Raw genomic sequence first — 17,584 nt, forward strand, 5'->3', positions numbered from 1 at the left:
ATGACCTGACACACAGCCCAGCCCCAGCCCCATTCCTGCCCCGTGTGTTCCCACCAGTCTGTAGGAAGACACTTTCTCTTGAAAAGCCACGCAAGCACAACAAATACGGGTGGGAGCTCGCTTATCCCTTTTAATTTTTACACTTTGCAGTTTCCTAGCCTAGCCTGACAGAGAAGCCATCAGACGTGTCCCTTGGGATGTCTTTCCGGTTAAGCACCCAGTTTTAGAGACACAAGCGTCATAGCCAAGATTCTGGCAATCAAATTCCTGGCCACAAATCCAAAGCAAACTCTCTCTTTAATGGCTTGCTATCACTAGCTCAAAACGTATGCCATGCCCACATTATTCTTGACGCAGTCCCCACCTGCTACCGTGATGCCCCCCACAATTTGCTCCATACGGCTGCAGAGCTGGAGCTCCAGCATGCCCAGAAGCCTTGGAAGGAAGCCTCCCTCTGAGTCAGGGACTGCAATACTCCTCTGTAATTACCGCAACAGGGAGCCGGGGCGGGGAGGGGGGGGACAGTGAGTCACTGGAAACACTACAGCAGATCAAGAACTACCTGTTATTTAAAACTACGTGCTAGATATTATCTCAGTATTTGAGAGAACTGTAATGCATCTACTCAGGTATGCTTTTCAACAGCAGCTGCATCTGTACAGGTAAGCTACTCACCCCCACGCTGCACGGATCTGACATTTCTTCATTTACACGGTAAAAGGTAGCAATGTTAAGAGGAGGGACGTGCAAAAGAACAGGTAGGAATATTTCAGGATGTGGGAACGGATATAAAATGGATACAGCTGTTTCCAAAGTCAGTGTTCTTTTTATATCCCAAAGGGTCATAACCCTGCATGCTTTTATTAAGGCAGCAGTACAAAGATTCAGGTGTATGACTGAGGTTTAGGGTTAAGGGCTAATTTTAGATGGCCTAAATCTGGCACTCAGTGTGATAGCCAGAGCGTTTGCCACACTGCGATGGCTGTGGGGACTCATTATCACATCCCAGGCACCCTTGTCCCTGAAGACTGTTTGTAGGTTAAATTCAGTTTCGCTCCCTGTCCCCCTCATGTTCCTCCTTCCCTCGCACCAGGATGCCAGAGTGGGGCTGAGGTTCTCCCTAAAACAAGGAGACCACCCTGTAGAAATCTCCAGCAGACAACACCAAGCAAACCTGGCAGACCAGAGGATGCAGCCCCCCCCCCAGCCCAGGCTGGCTCATCTCACCACAGCCTCATTAACCCCGGCGGGGCTCAGCAAATGAAGCGAACAGGATCGGAGCCACGCAGACAGCTGCGCAGCCCGCCTGCACAGCCCCTGGAAGAGGCACCGTGGCTAGCCACAGCACTCCCTCCGTGCTCCCTAAGGGGCCAGCTTGCCCATAAGTAGTCCTGGTCCTCCAGGTGAGGCTGGCACAGGCAAAGCCACCCTGTTAGTAGTACCTGAAAACCTGCCCATCAAAGAAAGAGCGGATGCATAGCCTACACAGCCTGCTCCTTTTCCCAGAGCAACCCAACCAGCTGGTTCTGCTCACCAGAATTGTGATTTCTGCAGGGGGAAGAGTTAATGGTTATGGAAAAGGGCAGTCCCATCCAGTGGCAACTGGGCTCTCAAGAGAAATCAGGCCTGCAGAGGACGTTCATTCCCATGATCAGATAAGGTGGTAGAAACAATGGAGAGACAAAGACACGTGTCTTCCTCCTGCTCCCACCCTCTACTCCTTCTCCTATTCTTTCCTAACATTTCAATACACTCCTCTCCCAATACAGTCCTCTCCCAAGCTCTCAAACCATCTCCCCAACTTCACTACCATGGAAGTGACTTTTCCATACACTACAGAGAAGCTGTGAAGCATTCGTGCTCCGAATTTTTATGGCTTTCACTTTGCTAAGCTTAGTCCCACGGACTGTCATTAGTTAATTATACATCCATTAGCTCTCTTTACAGTAGCTTAAAATTCCTACTGTAATTACATGTGAGTTGCCAACAGTTTAGGTTGAAAACAAAACATCTAGGATGTTATATGTCATGCAGGGGAAGAGGGAGTCACTGAAGAATGAGTTGGGGACAAAGAGGAAAAGACCCTTCCATTTTTGGTTATATTAATGAAAGTGACCTGAAATAAAAGTAAATGGAAAGCTCCTGAAAAAAAATGGACCCTCGTATAAATAAAATACATTTCTAAGCACTAAGTTCTTCCCTTTCATGCTCACAAACACAAATGACCCATTTAGGATAGAATCCCAAATAAAGCAAGAAATGTATCACTGACACTGAAATACAGCACCTAACTCCTCACAAAAACGTACACTGAACAGCAACACAGGCTCCATGAGATGTTGTGGAATAAGGACAAACACATCTCAGGAATGCCCTAACCCAGAGGAACACAGTCGACTAAATTCTGCACCAGCATAAATCGGTGGCAAGGAAGGGTCAAACAGGCCCCAGTGTGCGTAAACACTCATGAACTGTAAAGATCCAAGCTTTTTTACATACTTCTGTCAGCCACGTACATGCGCGCATGCACACACACACACACAGAGATCATACTGCTTTTACGTTGCACGGAATTTCCTGGAAACGGGACGTATTTCCTCAAATTGTATGCTGCTCAGCTTATAAGGAAAAAGAACTGTTGGGAAGACTCATCCTTCCCTGGTTCTGATACTAATGGTATCGATGCCATAGGATAAGGCAGGACCAGAAAGTCTGAATGAATGCGAGCGAGCTATACGGGGACAGTCCTAGGAGGGCGTAAACTGCCCGGTCACCAGGACCATGGTCTGCTGAGCGCTTGGACCTGTCAACGTTTCCATTTTGTTCACCTGCCTGTGGACACTTTTGCCTTGTCTCTGGGCCGTGACAAAGCTTTGTGCTTCCACGTAGCACTGAAATGTCTCAGCACTTTCCATAAGCAGGAAAACATTAGAGCGTGCTCAAAGCAGAAAGAGAAAGGGCTCAGGGGGGTGGGAAGGGCAAGTACAAGCAGAAACACTTACAGGAACGCAGTGGAGATTTTGAGTGGAATATGAAAAACACAACAAAAGCACTGGAAAAAGGAGAACAGAACTTGTCTGCCTTCAGGGCCTCCTGACACCAGGGTGTCCAGTGTCTGGCTTTGAAAATGACTTCCTAGCAACAAATACCCGCCGTGCCTGCTTCTAGATAGGTACCTGTTGCAAATCTTGATATTAGTGTCCTGAAGTGGGAGTGAGAGAGCAGCTGGGTGGGGGTCTGGCAGTCAGCCAAGGTCAAGCCACCAAAGCTCCACAGAGATGTTAAAAATTGATGCAACCAAGGGCTGAAACTTTCCCTGTGAGCACGCATTGTAATGTGACATCCCTGTTACAATCATACAAAGGCTCATTTGAGCCTGTCCAGGTGCCTTAAAGGAAGATTACCAGGCTCAAAGAACAAAAGTGACTTTGTGTATGTGATAGAGCAAACAAGCCAGGCAGTCTCCTGAGCTGTAACATCAGAGGGACATTGTCTGTGGGCCTGCAATAAAGTCACTGTACTTAGCTAAAAAAATGTGTCTGAATGTGACTTTCACCACTTAGAAACATCACGTAAAGTCATGAAAGCCTTCTGCACTGAAGCTGGAGGAGAATGAATGGATTATATTCAGCACCATAAGTCATCCTTTCATTTTTCACATGCTGCATCCAATAGCAACAACAAGGTTCTTAGACAAGCTACTTCAAACCTTGTGTTTACAAACGATTCTGCTGAAGTTAGTAGAGCTGTATGCTTTTAGCTGAATTTGGAGTTTAAAGGGAGTCAAGAAATGTACAAACATGAGACACACTGCTCCAGGAAACATTAATGGACTAAAAAGGGTCCTTTATGTGTTTTCCCCTGTGGGCTGTCGTGTGCCTGAGCCCATCCTGTGGGGCAGAGTGAGCCCAGAGTCCACTCTAGCCCGGCATCCCCCCCAGGCTTGCCATAAACCGGCACCCAGGCATGGACTTGCATATGCACAGGGGAATCATGTAGGGGCTGGGGTTAGGTTTAAGGTCCTGTGTGGGTCTAACACATAACATAGCACTTCCTCATTTTACAAAAATCATTTTAGTATCAAAATGAAAGTACTCACAGCGCCTGGGTTAAGATCCTATTTAGCATACCAGGTATTCACTGAGCTTTCTTGAAGAAACATTTGCAAGCACTGTAATTGTTTCTTATGCCCTTGAGATTTTTTTTAAGTACTCCACCCATTACGAAATTATTTCAATGCCATATAAAAACCTGTTTTGACATCGTTCAGCTCAGGCTTCTGTTGTTTCCTGTAACTAAGGTTCTCCCCTTAAAAAATAAAATAGAAAAAGAAAACTACCTGAAAAATGCAAGTGTTCAAAACCAATGCTAAAAGTCAGGCCCTTGGAGAAAAAGGAATGGTTCTAGAAAGTTTTTAAAAATGTAACAGAGTGGTATTAAGATAATGGGGTCAGATCACAGAAGATAAAAAAGTGAGCTATGAAATTAGGACATTTGAGGGCAGCTGTCAGAAACTCACGTCTATCATCTTCAGCAAAACCCCATCGTTACCAGTTTTGGTTACAAGTCCTTAGCTGTCCCAACTCTCTCGATACGTTATTCGAAATTCACTTCTGAGGCAGCTTTGTCAAACTCAACAGCCCTGCACAAAGAATTAGTTTGAATCAAGCGTACTAGTACTTCTGTGGTCTAATAGACTGGCCACTAAACCACAACACATTAATTTCTCTTTGTTTTGATATGCACTGTCTACTCGGAGCTACCTATCTAGACCATACAGCATTACTTACCAAGTAGCGATTCAGTAAGGCTGTAAAACATATGATTAAAGTTCCAATTCAGGAAAGCCTTCATCTTCAAGAAGGACATTTAATCACACGTTTAACCACTCCTGTGTATCAAAGCCTGAATATTTTGCTTTACTGCAAGGAGATTATTAGCAAGTTAAACAAGTACTTAGATTTTCTGAAATTGTGGTATCAAAAAAAGCAACCACATCCGTGAACAGAAGGTCTAATATTAAGTACATTTTTAATATATTCAGAATTACTCCATTACATTTGTGCCTTAATACTGCAAGCAAGCCAATGACTTGATTACAGGCATGTGCAAGGAAAACCCATTTCTGGATTATCATAATATGCTACCAAGCCGAAGTATTAAGAGAGAATAAAAGTATTTCAATATCCGTTCTCTTTAAGCAGGGCTTAAGAAAAGTCAGATGTATAATATTACATGACAGCTTTCTGCACTGTAAAATTTTTATTTTAAGAAAACTTGTTTAAAGAACAAGCTGGTAAGTAAACCTGGTGCCTGGTACATGAGAACACACCAAAGGCAATTTCTCTCACCTGTTTTCATTGGAATGCCTGGGAAAAAAAAGAGCCCTTGAGCTGCTGTTCAAGAAGCACTGGCTGTAAGGAGTATTTTCATATCATGTTATAACCAAAAAATAAATATATCAAATACTTCGAAAGGCACGTAGTCAGTGGGAAGCCTCTTGCACACAAAAAAACGTAAGTGCACTGATTAAGAATACCACCCAGCTTCCTGCCAGGCATTTTTATATCAGCACTTTCGGATGTCTAAACCACACATTGAACGGCTTCCCAAATCTCACATACACCCAATAACTTCAAATCATTCTAATAAAACAAAACGCCATTAGGGCACATGTAAATCAGTCTCCACAAGTCTTTGAGAGTACATTTGTCGGGTAACATCTCTACTGTACTGTTACTGTGAGCTATGAGTAACTGAGATTTTAGAACACCAGTCCTTCACAGTAACTTCTAGCAACCCTATATCAATAGGCCCTCAGGGAGTTTTTTTGCAAGAAGACCATAGATACTAACTGAATAGAACAAACCACTTTTTTTTTCCAAAACACATGTGAATTTTTGCAATTGTGGGAATCCTGTATGTGTTTTCTTGCAATATTGTTTTAGAATAAGTGAGGGGAAAAAAGCAGGCTTTTCCAACTTCCATTCCTAAAAAGCTGGGGAGTCCAAGAAAAGGTATTCTAAAAGCTAACGGTGAAATAAAAGTGGCTACTCCCAGCTGACAGGCAGCTAGGAAAAGCAAAGCCCTTTTTGATCACTTAAAGATAAAAACATAAAGAATGAAAAAGATATAATGCAGCCTCTTACTAAACTGAAATGCATAATAGAAACATGGTCTTCGTCTCTCTTCAATACTGACAGGAGCCACACAATGGCAATACTCATTGAATCCACGAGGACAGGAGTAAGCCCTTCTGCGTGGAATGAGGTCAGACCATTGTATCACACAAGCCACCACCTTCACCCTGTTCTGCTGGAACTGTGTTTGAACTAGGACATATCAAAGTTCAGGATACAGCTCTGTCAACGCTGTCAGGCTGGAAAGCCATAGCTCCCTGCACCAGACCTACTGGACGTGAGCCCTGGGCAGGCCTGTGGGCATCAAGTTTGGAGATGACCCAGATGTATCAAACTTACTATGCCTGAACAATATGATGGTGCCGGCCGCAGGCAGCAGGCTAAGGTGATGGGTCTGGTCACAAAGGAGCAGGATTCCCCTAAAGTCTGGTGTTCAACCCTGGCGGTCACAAAGCTAAAGAAAGGTGATCAGCACAAAATGCAGTATTACAGGCAAACCGCAGCTAGACAACAGAACTTGTCTATTTTGGCATCAAACACTTCCAAATATTTCCAAAACACATTGAAACAACAGAATTATACCAAGTGGAATTCCAAGTATTGGTTACCAGGGTAAGATTAGACTCTAAAGCTTATCTAAATAACCCCCCCTATTCTTAATGACACTGCACAACATCTGTTAATGCTAAGCTACAAGGAATTTCCACCCAAACTAGTTCAGTGCGCTTTACTTTTGACTTCCTGTTGACAAGAGGTAATATACCACTATTAAATAAAAACACACACTTCATGACATTAATGACAAAAGCAAATGACAGGTCTTCCTTTCTGACCACATGAAGGCTTTCGGTAACTGTAGCATTTACTAAGTAAAAAGGAATTGAGCTTTTGGGAGGTCAGACAGGTTGATAACTTGGCTACTGTCTCAGCTGAAACAGGAATAGGAAGTCAGATGTAACAATTTGCCTTTGACACAGAAAAAATGTTTATTTTTGTTAATCTCATAACAAAACCTTGGGATATGTTAACTCCTTGAGCTGGAATGTTTACAGTTTAGACACGGCATCTTCAGAAGATATTTGTGACATTGACCTGTTCTAACATCAAGAATTTTTAGAAGATACCTGTAAAGACGTATTGTTAAAGTGAAAGCAATGGAACGTTATTTGGCAGAGGGACCAACTTTATCTGTTTGTTCATAGTACATACTCTCCTTCTAAGAAGAAACTACCTGGGCTGTCGGACTCCTCTGGATGGAGATGGCTCCTTTTCCAGAGCAGCCAAAGCTGCGTCTAGAGCAAGCAGCGTCCTGACTGCAAGGCAAGCAGGTCAAGGCAAGTGGAGACATGACCCAACGCCAGGCCTTGAAAGTGACAGTGAGAAACTTCTTAGGGCCATGGGAAGTGTGAAGAGTTTGCTAGAAGCCAAAGAACAACTCAGCCGACTGAAACAATGAAATTGATCCCCCACTGAATTCTGCAAAAATACCATGCGCTAAAAAAAAAATTACTGAACGCCATATATTGAAAAAGAAACCCCACATATTTAGGTATTTATTTTTAGAAGGCATGATCTGAGGAACATTTTTTCAGTGCTTGCAATAAGATGATACCTTTAACATCTCTGTCATTTCATGCTGTCAGTCCAGTAAAACTGCCAACTTGCAAGATTATGTTCCTACAGTCTTGTTTACTGCTACCATCAAAAAGCACTTTCACACAACTTTAGATTTACATCATCAGGAATTTTGTTTTGTAAAAATTTTAGTGTGAACGAACAGTGCATAAAACTAACAAGTATGTTTTCATTTGCCCCTATCTAATCTTACAGTCAAATACGCTGTGCATTATTATAGAAGAAACACGCCGTTCAAGGTAACCAAGATAAAACAGGTGAAACACTGAAAACTGCCCTTGATCCAAACATGTCTCAACGACTTAGAAATCTGGGGACACACACTACCCAGTGGTAACTTTTGAGTCTCAGCTACAAAGACATTCAGTGAATCAAAGACCAGATGTCAAATCTGAAGATTAGACCTTGGGGAAGTCACTATCACTAACATAGCATTTTCCATTATGAAAACAACACGGATAGCTAGTGACTATACTGGAGTTTGACAAGAAACAATACAGTCATTAAGAAGAAATAGCAGAGATTTGGACCTGGACATGAGCAGGTTGTTTTGAAACTAAACACATCCATTTACTGAAGTAACTACTACTGCTTCTCACAACTGGTTATTAAACTAATTGGAGTGTATCCCTAAACCACTCCTCTGCCAGTTCCTCAATAACCTGACTAAAGTCAGCTGCAACCGGAGATGAGGAAAGGACAGAACGAGTCCCAGCTCTGGCGAGATCTGCACAGGCGAAAAAGAGAAGAGACTCCAGAAACAATCCCCTGACTGAGCTCCTCTCTGCCCGTCCTCTCAATATCCACATTTGCTCTCCCTCTTTTTCAGACCACACACAGGAAGAGCAACGAGCTCAGCATGCAGGGAGGCAGCTCCTGGGAAGGGGTCTCATGCAGGCGATTCCTTCCACGTTGCCTGCTGCCCCAGCGCGGAGGAGCCCCATGGTGCCCACCCCATCAATCAGGATGTGAATATAGGGCATCTCTAACCTCTGACAGGCCTCACATACACGCTACTCAACAGAAGTTGCAAACTACGCTGGAATAACAATAATAGCTTCAACTACAATTAGTGTTAACGCTCTTGACTAACTTTAACAGCTATGTATTTTTAAATCACCTATATATTCCCACTTTTATAAAAAACATTTTTAACAGAGCATGATCTGTTTTGCTCTGCATCTTATTAACTAGGTAAGACAAATATGACATTTTCTTAAACGTGAGTCAAAAAGCTTTGCAGCAGCTCAGCTGATGGCACTGTCTATCACGCGACCCAATATTGTCTCATTGCTGCCCTGCACTCTCCCACCTGACTTTCTGCATCCACCTTCACTCGCTGTGTTTCAGGCTGTAGGCGCTCACAAGAAGGTTTTCTGCCTGTACAGTGTCAAGCACAGGGAACACAGTTAGTTTCTCAAGGGCTCCATACAATTCCTTAGAAATACAGATGCTACTATAAGGCATATAATAAAGCAGAAGCGTACATCAAATGCAGTTAGAGGTCTGCATTCATCATTCCCTCACTTCAATTCAAAATTTCAACCTTCATTACAGAAATAATTTCAAAGGAGAACAGCAACCTGTGAACATACAAGATTTCAGCCTCCAGAGCCTTAGTATCTGTTAACAACTGGCTCGTCTCTACATGATCTTAACCATGAAGTTGAAGCCTTGCCAGTAGGAGTGCTCCAATGGACCTGCTTATGTGTGCAAAGATAAGCAACCGGGACCAGTTGAAAGAAGCTGCCCCACCTCCAGAAAAATTAGTATCTAGAACACAGCATTGGAGGAACTCATAGACTTACTATACTAAAGGATGACAATCTTACAGAAACCTTTCTGAAGTTATCTTTCTGCTAGATGGTCTTTTAATTATGAGCATGACAACTAACGCCCCTCAAATAGGCATTTTGTCCTTGTTATTAAGGAATTATGAAAACAAGGTACAGCAAGAATTCTCAACTCCTTCTCCAATCCTCTCCCCACAACTGCATGTTTCCTTCATTTGTTGGCCTGTCCTCCCAAAATGTGGGAAGTTAAGTCAACAAGGGGGTTGAAACTGGTAAAGCCATGTACACTGCTTGGGTATTTGCAATAAAAACATTGACCAATTCAAAAAACACATGTCCTTAAAGTAGTATTGGCTAAACTATATATATATATATGTGGCTTTTTACTCCACTCCAGGCAAAGGGCATGATTGCCTTTACCACACATCCTCCCCGGAGACCGTGATGGAGATCCTCCACCACTGAACCCATCAGTGGAAGTGTGAAGAGGTCAGGAGGGTGCAAGACTGCATCCTCTCCGTCGTGCAAAACTTCAACAAGCAAGTTACTGCTGTCCCGGTGGATGTCATCTTAACCATACAATGGATAAACCCCATTGTGAAGGGTTCCAGGATGCGTGGTTAGAGCTGAGGGTCTGCTGCTCTGAAAAAGCTTCAAGTGAGTGCAATGGTAAATAGCCCACAGGATCAGCCCACAGGACTACATCTTTGTAACCTTCTTTTTTTTGAAGGGGGGAAGACCAGCTTGTTTTCCTTCATCATCTCCTCACCTCCACCCATCAGAATGCTTACAAAATTAAGCACAGGCAGAACACACAAACTTTTCCATCTACTGCTCAGACATAACCAGTGTCAGCCTCCATGTCACAGCTTCTACTTAATCCTGGAATTTTCTTTGCATGCAAATAATTAGCCTATATACTAGCTGTCGTGAAATGTGTTTTTCCTTCTATGTACATAGGGGTGTAGAGCATGCAATTTTGAATGATTTGTGGCTGTATGTACATAAGCAAGGAATTCACCCCCAAGTCACAGCAACACATAGGACATAAAAGCATAAATAGAGGTAGCCTTGAAGGACCCGTTTCAATTCCTGAACACAGAGATACAGCTCTTCGGTTGCAATGTTTTTTTCCTTTTTTGAAAACATATAGAGCATGTAAACATTTTCAGTTCTGCACATTTACTCCTTGGCAGTATGAAGATACAATAGTTTCTATAACCAAACACAAATATCAAAGCTTCCGTCAGACACCCAGACAGCGTCCACTCTTTGAGTGATGACTCACATCTTATACTTTCCCTCCTCTCCTCATTATTACAGCAAAGTGAAAGGCAGAAAAGCTTGCAACAGACACAAATACCAACATTCTAAATTAAAAGGGAGAAACATGAGCCTGACACTAAAATGGTATTTTTTTTCCTTCTGCTGAAAAGTAATTCTGTACTCTGCCTCCTAATCAGCATCTCTCGTCTCTCCTTCAGACAAAAAGCACGTAGAACAACTCCACATGATGGCTGTGTCTACAACAAGCTCTAGCGCACAGGAAGAAGCCCCACACAGGGGATGTGTTCTAGCATGCACAAACTCACACTCACAAGCTGGACTCTTCCACAGTAACATGCTGGCTATGGTTTCCATGAACAGCATGTCTTGACTTCACCGACTTCACTGATAACAGCTCCAGACCAACACCAAAAAATAAACCTCATCAAGTCCCAATTCTGGAGCCACACAATAGTCCCACTCTGACTCACCCAACTGCCCTTATTTATGGTCTTTGAAGTCTGTCAGACAGGTACAGAATTTCTCGTTAGATTTTATATAAACATAATTTAAACAAACAGTCCCTTGACTACAGCATGTCTGGGACTGCCTTACTTCAGAGAGGTTAACCATCCTGTAGCAGTAACTAGATTCACATGTCCCAGATGGCTGTGTCTGGTGCTGGCTGGCTTTGGGACTCCGGAGGTACTGACTCACTTGGAAACACGAGGCACAAGGATGCTTGTAGGTCCTGTAGTCAGTAGCCCAAACTCCACCAAAGTCAAAACTACTTGCAGACACCAAGGACATTCAAAGAATCAGCTAAACTGATGGCATTTCTAATTACAGATTATGGATTTTCCCATGGAGGCTGAGAAGATTCACCTAGAAATACAATAAAAAAGCACCTAGGTCTTGCCCAACCCACAATATTTTTTCTGTATTAAAATAGAATAAGAGGAACAAGAAATGGGGAACTTTTATGTCATTGTGTGCAAGTAGCAACACATACAAAGAGATCTAAGAAACTGCATCATGTGTTTGATACAGCTACATTTTTTACTTGAAATTGTGTTTGCAATGCAGTTAACCTAGCTGTGCTCTCAAGCCTAGAAATTTCCACTCAGCACTTCTGCTCCTCCCTGGAAGACTAAGAGTTGGAAAAGTCCCACTTCAGTAGGAAGTGAAGGATGAGGTCCTTTGTAATTTGAGATACTATCTTTTTTTTATGAGTGTTTTAGTATCTGCTAGCAATGATCTACTTTACGAGTGTAATGCCCACTCAGTTCCCACTGAGCTGAAATCATTTACAAGAGACACAGAGAAAGATTACTGAACACTATTTTCTTACTGGTCAGCACAAAGTTATTTGGCGCAAGCATCTCCGTAAATATTTGTCCAAGACTGGGTAAATTTGCAGTGTACGATGGCCCTCAGACCTGTACTTCCCTCTGTCAAGGTAGAAGGCTCATAGTCTAGCGCTGGAGCTCAGCTGTGCTTCAGCAGAAATGCAAAATGCTAGAGGCTGAGCTTCGTATCACTGCTGTCTTTCCCTTTGGATCTGTTCTTTTTTGTTTTGCTCAATGTTCCCCTCCACAAACAAAAAGAAGATTAATTTTGAGACGGAACGAATGTAAGGTTATTCCTGGCTGCTGGGTAATGAAGAGAATTTGTGAAGTGCATTACACGGGGCTGGGCTCTGGCATGGGGAAGCTAGAGAGAGAGGAGGGAACTGTTCCCACCTCCTGGCAAATACGCAGAGGAAGAGGACAGGGCCAGAACCATTTTCAGCCTCATGAAGCTGAAGGCAACGTCTGCTTTGCTATGTGCAAGGAGGTCCGATGGACTCAGTTCATAGCAACACTGGCAGCCTGCCACAGTATTTTGTTCACGTGTGTTTGTGACATCCATGGGCCCAGAGCTGTAATTATGGTCTCAGATGTCACAGTACTACTAGCCCAGGAGATATTTATGGATCTGATACGTACAATCTATAGGCATGGTGCAGTTTCAGGCGCATTTGAGAAAACTCCCCACTCAAGAAGAGGGACAGCAAGTCTATACCAGTTTTTTTTGAGGTACACGTCAAAGCAATACACTCCACTGGGTCTCACCACTAAAAGTCACTGAAGGTCTGGACAGGGCTTGGACTCATACCATAGATACTATCAGAGGCATACTAATGAACTGGGAACCGGGTTACGTATTAGAGCTGCTTCTTTTCCTGCGAAGTGACTTGCTGCTTTTCACAGCTGCATTTTAAACTTAAAATGATAATTAGGACAAGTACGTACTTTCTTCCTCCACCAGAAGGGAACGGCCAGATAACCACTTCCACGCTGGTTTTTTATTACTAAAAAGCTTATGAAGCATTTAGAGAATATAGTGGAATACATGAACCTAACTAGTGAGAAACAGCTCCATATTGTTTGCTATTTATATTATTAACTTTGCTCCAAAGTATACCACCACACAAACAAAATCACCAAAATGTCACCATCTGTGGCGAAGACGACTGTGACTATCAGTGAGGAGCACTCAGGATATAGTTCAGCATGGGGAACAGAAACTAAACCGGGTTGCCAAATGCTATTCCTACAAATAGTGAGGGGGGGGGGGGGGAGTTGTGTCATTGTATGAGCAGACAGCACTGTGTGTTAAATACTCTCATCGGACACTAAGATACGTGGAAGAAAAGGAGTCTGATTCTCATCATACCGGTTTGGCTCCGGAATAGCCCTAGTTGATTTTGAAGGAATACCTCCCACTTTACCACAGCTTCAGACACTCTGCAAACACATGCTTCTCAATTCATAATCTAAAGCATTACTTTTGGCAGCATAACTGCAGCCATCCCCTTATCAATGTGCTGTATTTTTTCCAATGTAGCTTATGTTCACTGAGGGAAGGGTTTCAGCCACTTTCATGCTACGACAACCCATACACCCACTCACACTCAGGCATAGACAAGTCCTAAACAGGACAAGAATCAGGTCAATATATTTGTTTTGGAAAATATTTAAGGGCAGGATTTTGAAACTTCTGTCTCCAGAAATACTGGTATCCCAAACCCAGTGCTTGCCCTTAACCAAGACCACTTGCCCTTCAGGCTGAAGGTAGCCAAACATATCATGTTGCTGTGCCTGCTCACAACCAGTTGGAAAGCTGCATGGGGGTATTTCAGTCACAGCCTGTATCTCTGCTAAAATTTACTTAAAAGCATTCAGTGTTGATTTACCAAGAGGATGGGAAGTCACCCTGTAATGCTTCCTTAACTATAGGCATCCTAAATATTTTACTACTTACAGTGCTCTCTGAAGGAAGATGTTTGATATTGCCGTATACAGTTAGGAAGCAGAATGCCTTTGTATTATTACAGAAAATAGAGAGCTTTATAATAAAACAGACTGAAACATCATCATTACTGAAGCAGCTTTGTACTGAGAAAGCCTTATGCTGAGAAAGCAGTGCAAACATACTAGTAAATGCAATTTTCTGTTCCTAGTGTAAAAAAATTTAAAAATGCAAACTGGAAAATATTGTATATTTAGTATGTGCTTATATAAACCACATAACTCTAAACCCTGATCAGAAGAGAAATGTACATTAACACATATAATACAGAGCAGTATATTTTTCCTTCCCGATACCAGGTGTACAAGACTGTGGCTGAAGAAACGCCTTTAAACCAGGAGGAAATCTCTGCATTTTAAACTCGGGCTCCCTCCAGCTTAATCAGATGTGTTTTCACACATGAAGGGAGTTCTTGTATTTAAACTAAAACAGATATATGACTGACAGTATGCCATCTTAGCAACTGCTTTCCACACAGATATGTCTCAATACTGAAGCATTTTCAAACACTTCACACAGATATTACTTTAAAACTTCCACTGAGAAAAGTATTTTCAGCCTTTTGGGAAGTACTTGATGTCTATTTGATTTTCTGTGCCTTTAACAGTCAGGACTCCAAGATTTCCTTTTGCCTCAGCCCTAAGCACCGCACACTTCAATTTTAGCCACAAATAACATTTGTTTTAGCTCTTTAATCATTCTGGTTCTTACCTTTTTTTTAGCTAAGCCTTTTCTACTTTCTTGCATTAGAAGCTAATGCTGGCATTCTGTTGTTTTCAGGGTATCCTTTGCTTTTAAGCAAAAAAAATGGACAGAAAGCTGTGTTCTGACATACCTTGAAAGGAGAGTAGCTCTCACTGCCAGCTGTGTGACTTTTCAGTAGCTGCACTCAGATTCCAGCGTTCCCAAGAAACCACGATGTCACAAACCCCTGAAGCTCGCAACCAGGAGCGGAGGCAGATTGCTCTCGCACGCCCTTCCTCTTCTCCGCGTATCTGACAGCTGTACACTTTTTAGGACGGCAGCAGGACTTGTCTCCCAGCCCCTTTGCCACTCCGATAAATCATCCCCTCCCTGCTATTAAGAGCACGCTGCCATTATATCTTAAAAGCACGTCACAGCTTGTATGCAGTAGCTGTGGGAAAGCTGCATTTATTTATACAGGAAGCTTGAGTACAGCACTTCCTACTTCCCATCCGACTCTCAATTCAACTGCAGGTGATTACTTAAACCCTGTCAGCTTCCAGCCGACGCACACCCGATGTTCTTATTTGGGTATCTGTGCTGCTTTTAATTATAACTCCCATCTGAGCCCTGACATGACAAAACCGAAAGGGACAAGACATTATAGATGCGACACTCATAAAAAAAACCCCTCCCCATTGCCATTTAACCTGTTTTGGGATAGCAGTTTGTATAGCAGCTGCCCTACCGGCAGATGATGTCTGAAACATTGCTGGCTTCTGCTTTATCTCCATATGTGAAAAATGTCGTCCAAAAGCAAAGTGATTTCTTCATGTTGGAGAGGAAGGAAGCAAAAATCTAAATTCAAAAGTAAAGTATCAGTGTCATCCCAAATCTGAGTGCTTAATGATGATGGTGCTCAGCGTATTCTGCCAATACTAAATTTTGAGTCTTTCAGCTGGGCTTGTGTGCAAGAGGGGTTGGAAATACTGCAGTTCTGTACTCCAAACCTACAGGTGTGATTCACACCAGCCAAGCAGCAGGGGAAGGTATTATTGTGCCACTTGACACCAAACGCTCAAGAACTTTTCCTGCTGTAAGAAATGTACCGCACCCACAGATAAGAAGTACAGATATATCAGAGTGCAAGGGGTGCAGAAAAACAGAGGGATAAACAAGTATAGATGCTAATCTATAATTTTCTTTTTATGATGAAATAAGTTTACTTTGTACTTCATGCAATTAGCGCTGGCGTTTTGCCTTCAGGACTTTGCTGTGAAGCCTGATGTATAGGCATTTCTTCTGGGGCGTACAGGAACTCACAGCTGAACTTTTAGTTATTTTCAGACAATTATACTGCATCAGTTTAATTTAAGGAAAAGGCAGAAAGCTCGTGCAACTTTAATTCAGCCTCCTTGCACCTATGCATTACAGCTTTCCTTGAATTATCATCACATACTCTTTTCCCCTTGGAATAAGTACAAACTTTATCCATCTATTTGACATTGGGTGTTACACATAATTTTGTGTCTGAGGAAGGAGGGAATAGTCACCAGGAAAAATATAGCCATTCCAACACGTGGAATCATGTTCATCCCTACAGTATTCATCAATAGGATTACAGTAGGATTAGGCAACCAAGAGCCATGTCACAGATATTGCCACTTGAGCTAGTAGAGCATTTCCCAGCAGTGGCAGACTTTTATCCTCAGCAGTGACCAATCCTAGAAAGTATTCAGGAAACACTTGGGACTCAGAGCTATTTTGCAAGCTGCAGAGCAGTAGTGAAAATGTGGAATTCCATGTCAAACTTCGCAATTAGAAAGAGAGTCTCCTTCAGCGGTTTGATTTTTATCCTCCATCTTCTGTCCTAGTACAAAATAGCTTAAGCCTCTATCACTGTCTTTTCACTACTTCCCCGCTCTTCTCCCTCCCTCTGTTCCAGCTCCTGTGTTTTCTTCCTGCAGCTGCTACCTTTGGTAGTCTGCCTCCATCACACAGGTACTTGTCAGGCCACAGATGAACTGCAGCAAGAAAAATCTTCCCGCTCCCAGCTCCAGTGCTCAGCACCCCAGCACTTGAACAGCAAAAGGACAATTATCTCAAGGAGGAGGGTGGTGAGAGAGGGAGGATGAAGGAAATGAAGTCATCCGTGCAGGTGTAGGGAAAATGGCAGGGCAGCAGGATCAGAAGTAGAGCAGGGCAGCTGTCAGCAGCAAAAGTAGCATCTGGTTTGGTACTCGCTACTTGCTGGCACAACAAAACAAAAACAAGCATCACTGCAGTAGCCTCCATCAGTCAAGAGAAACAACTGCAAATAAAGGCCAATCATCTTTCCTTCAGATAAATGATGAGGGCAGCTTTTACCTAGGGAGGCTGTTCTTTTGAATTAAGAAAACTAGATTAGTCCATTAAAATGCAGATAAATTCTGGAAACTTCAGCTGCAAACATCAGATGATATTTCTATGTGGTCTCCTACTATGTATCTCTGTGCATGAAAGCTACAATGTGACTGCACAAATATGCAAAACTGCTTACAGCAAGATTAATTTCCCTTAAACATCACAAAATTGGTATGGAACATCATGAATGTTTCTCAAGGCATTTAATTTTCTGCAAAATGTTAAGATGTGCTCGTTTCCAAGCACTCAAATTCTAGAGTATCAGATCCTAAAGCATGGTCCCCAGATTTACATGCAGGACAATCACTT

General features: G+C 42.7%; 1 protein-coding gene across 4 annotated transcripts in view; it reads right to left on the reverse strand.

The window, feature by feature from the left end:
* Positions 1-17,584, reverse strand: part of RNF144B (ring finger protein 144B) — a 98,565-nt gene that overhangs the window by 38,838 nt on the left and 42,143 nt on the right. Inside the window, exon 1 of one of the 4 annotated variants that reach the window (XM_063325818.1) lies at positions 15,024-15,371. The exons of the other annotated variants lie outside the window; for them this stretch is intronic. The gene's annotated coding sequence lies outside the window, so the exon portion shown is untranslated. Of the gene's footprint in view, positions 1-15,023; positions 15,372-17,584 lie in introns of those variants that run through there. 4 annotated transcript variants of the gene reach the window in all.

Source organism: Chroicocephalus ridibundus, chromosome 2, assembly GCF_963924245.1.
Source record: "Chroicocephalus ridibundus chromosome 2, bChrRid1.1, whole genome shotgun sequence".
Lineage (NCBI taxonomy): Eukaryota > Metazoa > Chordata > Aves > Charadriiformes > Laridae > Chroicocephalus > Chroicocephalus ridibundus.